Below are 6,000 nucleotides of genomic sequence, written 5' to 3'. Positions count from 1 at the left end.
GCAGTAAAAGGAAGTTGCAACAGAGCGAGCAGTAAAGGCTGCGAGGAGCTGCTGCCAAATGGGCAGAGGAGCAGGCCACGGTTGCTCCTAATCACCGTTGGCCACTTGTTTACTCAGTTGTCTGGGTGGGTGAGCAGCAATGGCCACTAAAAAGAGCCACTGTGGTTTGCTCGACTTCCCGCTCCCCTTCAGCAGTGGTGGCATCTCCCAGCAGCTCTCACTGCTTTGTTTGCGGGCACCAAGTAGGACGGAGGGGGGATGAGGGTTAATCTACACAGGATGTTTCTGAGGGGACCCCAAAACCTGGAGCTGTCCCTAATTTTTCTTCTTAGCAGCTAATTCTCCCAGCTCTTTCCCATCCCAATTCACTGAGAACATTGGCCACCAAGAAGAGAATGAAGGGGAGATAAACAGTGGACAGAGAAATGCAACCAGAGGCCCCCTGCTTCACGAAGTGCATGATTTATTTATGTACTTTTTTTTTAGCAAGATTTATATGCCACTTCTCATTTGAAACAAATCCTGAAGCCGTTTACAAAAGAATAAAAACAAAAACAGACACAAAAGATTGCCCCCTGCCCCACAAAACTTTCATGAGATTGTTACAAAGATAGCTCAAGGCTGCGGGAAAGCCAAAGCAAACATATCTTTTCAAGAAATACCTAAAACATGCCTGCGTTGAGGCCTGACATACCTCAGAGGGAAGATCACTCCACAGGGTGGGCACCACTGCAGAGGAGGCCCGTCTCTGTGTCGCTGCAGAACGAAAATCAGTAGGATTTTCTCACCCTCTTCAGAACTCGGAACTTTCTGCAGGCCTTAGGGCAGGGCTGCAGTCATGCAAGTGGAACATGTAGCCAGGCTCTTATCAGGGGCCTGTGAGCATGAGCAGAGGTATCTATTTAACATTATTGAATAGTCACCACAGTCAGTACCCAGTAAAGCAGGGTTAAGGAGGGCTTCCAGGCAGGCCTGAGTCACAGCATGTCACTAAAAAATCCTGCCTGAGTCCACTTCTGTTCTGACAACAGGAAGCAACATAGCATAGTCTGACAGCTAAGCTGTCTCTTCACAGCCAAGATCAGCCTTCCCCAACCTGGTGCCCCCCAGATGTCTTGAACTCCCAGCATCCCCCATGCTGGCTGGGAGATGCTGGGAGTTATAGTCTAACACATCTGGAGGACACCAGGTTGGGGAAGGCTGCCCAGGATCAACACAGCTTCTCTGTTTTTGATGGAGAGAGCTGCAATTGTTCCTAATCATTAGAAGCAATGCCTTCTTTTTCTTTTCCTTGCTTGTGGGATATTGCAGGAGAAAATATCTCCAAGGTTGACATGCTCCCTATTGCCAAGGCTACTGTATCAACACTCTCCCATTGGGATGTGCATCCAAAGGCACACCTATTGAAAAGTTGGAGGCACAATACCTGCATTTTGATGTGCATTCCAGATGTCACTGCGCTACTTTCAGTGGGATGTGCAGACAGCATCAGCCCAGATGCCTCAGCAATGAGGCTGTGTTCCCCTTTCCCTTGACACCCATCCCCTTGCAAACTGTTCTGCATCCTTTTACAAGGGGATGGAATAAATTTCTGGAAGGAGACAGTAATTTCATGGAAGACAAAAATGTTCCTGAAATGAGCCACCCTGTTTTGGCCCATCACCGGTCTTATAGCTTCCCTTTTGGTCAATGGCCATGCTGGCTGTGGATGCTGGGAATTGCAGTTCAGCATATCTGGAGGGTGCCAGGCTGGGGTAGCCAGCATTAAAAGATTGGCTGACATTGTAAGGAAGGGACCATATACTGCCAAAACAGCAGCCTAAATCCAAGTCTCACTGAATACAGGAGTTAGTCATGACCGACTTCTTGCATTGGTTTTGATGGAAACTTTTCTGTATGTATTGGCTGGATCAAGCTAAAGTTAGCTATGGTTATGTGAGATAGGAAAATTTGGAACACAACCCTAGGCATGTCTGCTCAAAAGTAAGTCCCATCAGGCTCCATGGTGCTTACACCCATGTAAGTATATATAAGGCTGCAGCCTTAATTGCCAGATTCCTGGACATCCTGAATGGCTGTGCTCATTCATGATCTGAATTTTTCAGATCTATAACTGATTCTTAAACAAACCCACTGCTGCAAAATTTCAGACCTAGGCTCTAAGGCTGGGCAGTGCAACAAAAGAATGGAGCAAATTCAGTATTAGACTTGGAAAACTATCTTCATCAATGTGAAGCCTAAATGCCGTTGGAGGGCAGGGCTGTTACAACAAAGTTGTTCTTGATTCAGGACTATATGGCTACTGAGTCCATCACAAATTAGGCATGCTTAACAGCAGGGGTGAGCAGAAAGAAGCTCTCCAGATGTTTTGCATTCCTGACAATTGGCCATGCTGGCAAGGGCTGATGGGAGTTGAAGTCCCAACCCTAGGAAGATCTACTTTTTGCCCACCCCTGCTTACCATTAAAGCCCTATACATGTGCCCTCATCAGTAAATCCCAGTGAGTTGAATGGGGCTTACTTCCCAGGTAAGTGGGTATAGGACTACAGCCTCAAGACCTCACCTCCTGTGGCTACTATAATTGGGGTATCCTACCCATCGAAGACCTCCCATATTACCCTTTGGATGGTTGTCTTTATTTGAACATCAGGGAGAAAATATTATGCTCCATTTTTGGCTAAGATTGTTGCCTGGGATTTAAACAGCAAGTTTATTTGTCTGCTAAATGGAAATAATGCATTTGTAACCATCAGGTTGCTTTATTCACCTTAACAATCCAGTGGAAGTAGTACAGAACTAATCTTTGGTGGGGGGCCAAATTGGCCTCCATTAGGCCCTTTGCAGGCCAGAGAAGATCCATGGGTGTTGCTACACCCACTGACATCATTTTTGCTTTATCTGTGCTGAGGAGAGGCATGGAACTCCATGCCTCTCTCAGCTCAGAGAAAGGGACTCAGCTGGTGCTGGGAGGGGCAGGCGAGTCCCCAGCTTTGCACGCCTCTTGTCCTCCCACAACAGGGATGGCAAGGGATGTGCAAATGAACTCATCAGGTGCTGGGAGGAGCGGCTCCTCCCAGGACTTGCCAAGGTGGACACCCCCTCCACATACCTTTTAGGGAGAGGTGCACAAAGGAAGCAGCTGCTCTTCCCAGCACCAGCTGTCCCCACATCAGCTGGATCCTCCAGGGGAGTAATCCAGGGAGAGTCCACAGGCCAGATTAGGGGTGCACGTTTTGTGCCCCGGGGCTGGAGTGTCCGACTAGGACTGGAAAATCCCAGGTTCAAACCACCATTCAGCCATGGAATTCACAGGGTGATCTTGAGCCAGTCACTATCTTTCAGCCTATCCTACCTCAAAGGGTTGTTGTGAAGACAAAATGGGGGAGAACCATGTTATGTCGCTTGAGCTCCTTAGAGGAAAGGGAGATATAAATGTAATAGATAAATGCGTTATAATGGGGAAAGGACTCTTGGAGAGGCTGGTTGGCAGTGCTTAATTTTTCATGTTAACAACCAAATTATTGGACACATTTGGGTTGCTTGTTTTGGAGTAGACTGAAACGGCCAACACAACTCATACTGGCTTGCTCCTTGTTAATTATTGCACAATTTGTTATGACCTCCACCTTAAACAATAAACTTGTCATGCTAATGCTTTGTTGGTCATGGGGCTAATGAACCCAAGCTACATGAATAATTTACACCCATCCACAGTAATGGTAATATATTGTCATAACTTCCAACACATTCACTGTTTGTCATTGGGGTGGCAGGAGGAGAAAGAGAAATAACATATCTAAATCTGGGATGGTATTCTAGTGAACACCCATCTCTCTGCAACTGTACATTCTATACCAGCCTTCCCATGGGCCCAGTTCACATGTAATGGCAGCAAATAATAACTTAATTATCCCTCAATTAATTAACCCACAATTTGCTGGGTTGCGTGCCATGCATACGCTACTGTCCCTTTAAATATGCAACCTCCAATTGGCCAGATTGTAAGTTGCTCCATGACATACTGACCCAGACACTTTGGATTTTTCCCGTAGGTAAAACAACCCAAAGTTAACCTACAATTAACCCATAAACAACCAAAAGTGTCTGAGTTCACAGATCACAGAGCAACCTACGATAAGGGGTCGCATATTTAAAGAGGCAGCGGCGGCACATATGCAGCACGCAACCCAGCAAATCATGGGTTAATTAACTGAAGATTTGCTGCTGTTACATGTGAACCAGCCCAATACATTGGACTACAACTCCCATCACCTCCAGCTATCGCAGCCATTGGGGATACCGGGAGCAGTAGTCTAACATACCCAGAAGGCACCGGGTTGGGGAAAGGTCTTCTATATTTTACTATCCAGCTTCTTCTATCTTCCCTTTGTTTAAACTTCGACTGGTTCAGATTTTAACATACAGTGCAATCCTACCCACATCTATGCAGAAGTATGACTCAGTGAGTTGAACTGGACTTACTCCCAGGTGTATTGGACTGCAGCTGTAGACCGGTTCAGACTTGTTCACCCATGAATGTCTCACCCAAAATGTCCTGCTTTGACTGTAGCAAACTCTTAACTACAGTGAAGTCAGAAAACATTCCAGCCTACAGGTGGTTATTCAACATGGTTGAGGCTACTGCAGAGGTGGTCTAAATCCAAGCAGAAGTCAGAACGCAGGCAGGCAGTCAGACTACAGACAACAGCAGGAACGGTGACAATATCAAGAAAGAGGTTGAACACAGTGAATCAGTCAGGTATGTTACACCATACAGAAGCAGGGCCGTTGGGCAGTCCAAAAGATCAGGAAACACAGCATCAAGCACAGCACGGTTCCGGAGGTAAGGTATGCGGCACAGAGGCTAGTTGGACAATGTTGTTCCAAGGCTGACTGGGTTTCCACTGAAGCCTTTTAAGTGCAAAGTCTGCTGGACCCCACCTGGAGTTCAGCTGCAGTAATCAAAGCTCTCCTTCCAGAGCCTTACTCCTAAGGAGTTGCTTTCTCCCAAGGAGACCTTTTCTGGAGGCGAGCACTCCTTTGTAGAGGCGCCCTACTAGCCTGTTGCTTGAGGTGATGACACTCCTGGGGATCAGGGGGTTGCTCAGCCTCTGCCTCAGAGGCAGAGTCCCTTTCTCCTGACAGGGATGGCCCTGCAACCCCCGAGAGCTCAAGCTCCTGTGGGTCTGGTGGCAGTCCCTGGTCTGGGGTGCCCTGGACTTCTGGGGCCTCCAGCTCTTCCTCTGAGGAGGACTCCTCCAGCAGGGGCATGACACAAAGGCTGCAATTTGAAGTAATTACTTGAATGATCCAAATGCACGGCTCCTCAGTAACATCAATGCATACAGTCAGTGGTCAGTCATCAGGCAGAGAGAAACAAAGGGATGCACCTGCATGTGTGAAGCAAGCTTCATGTGCAAGTGTGAAGCAAGAAAACTTTCACTCCCTTTGGGACATGCTCCCTTTTGATGCATGTACATTCCCAGCATAATAAGGGGCATGTGACAACCTAATTAGCACATTCATTCATTCATTCATTCATTTATTTTCTTAATCGCCCATCTGGCTGGGTCACCCAGCCACTCTAGGCAATGTACATCAATACAAACAATTTTAAAACAATAAAATTTTACATTAAAACATATTTCTAAAAAAACCCTAACCCACTCCAAATGACTGCCTGAACAACCACGTTTTTAATGCGTGGTGGAAGCGCATTAAAGAGGGGGCATGGCGGAGTTCCCTAGGGAGGGAGTTCCACAGAGTGGGGGCCACCACAGAGAAGGCCCTCTCCCTTGTCCTCACCAGTCTAGCTGCCCTGGCTAATGGAACAAAGAGAAGGCCATCTGAGGCTGATCTTGTAAGCGGCCTGTCTGGTGCTGCTGGAGGCAGTCTTTGAGATAGGCTGGGCTGGCCTGGAACCATATAGGGTTTTAAAGGTCAAACCCAACACCTTGAATTTGGCCCGGAAAACAACTGGTAACCAGTGCAACTCCTTC

This window comes from Heloderma suspectum, chromosome 2 (assembly GCF_057233095.1).
Source record: "Heloderma suspectum isolate Gila_16-S chromosome 2, 16-S_ref, whole genome shotgun sequence".
NCBI classification, from domain to species: domain Eukaryota; kingdom Metazoa; phylum Chordata; class Lepidosauria; order Squamata; family Helodermatidae; genus Heloderma; species Heloderma suspectum.
The sequence above is the reverse complement of the archived record's forward strand: the minus strand, read 5'-3'. Positions refer to the sequence as shown.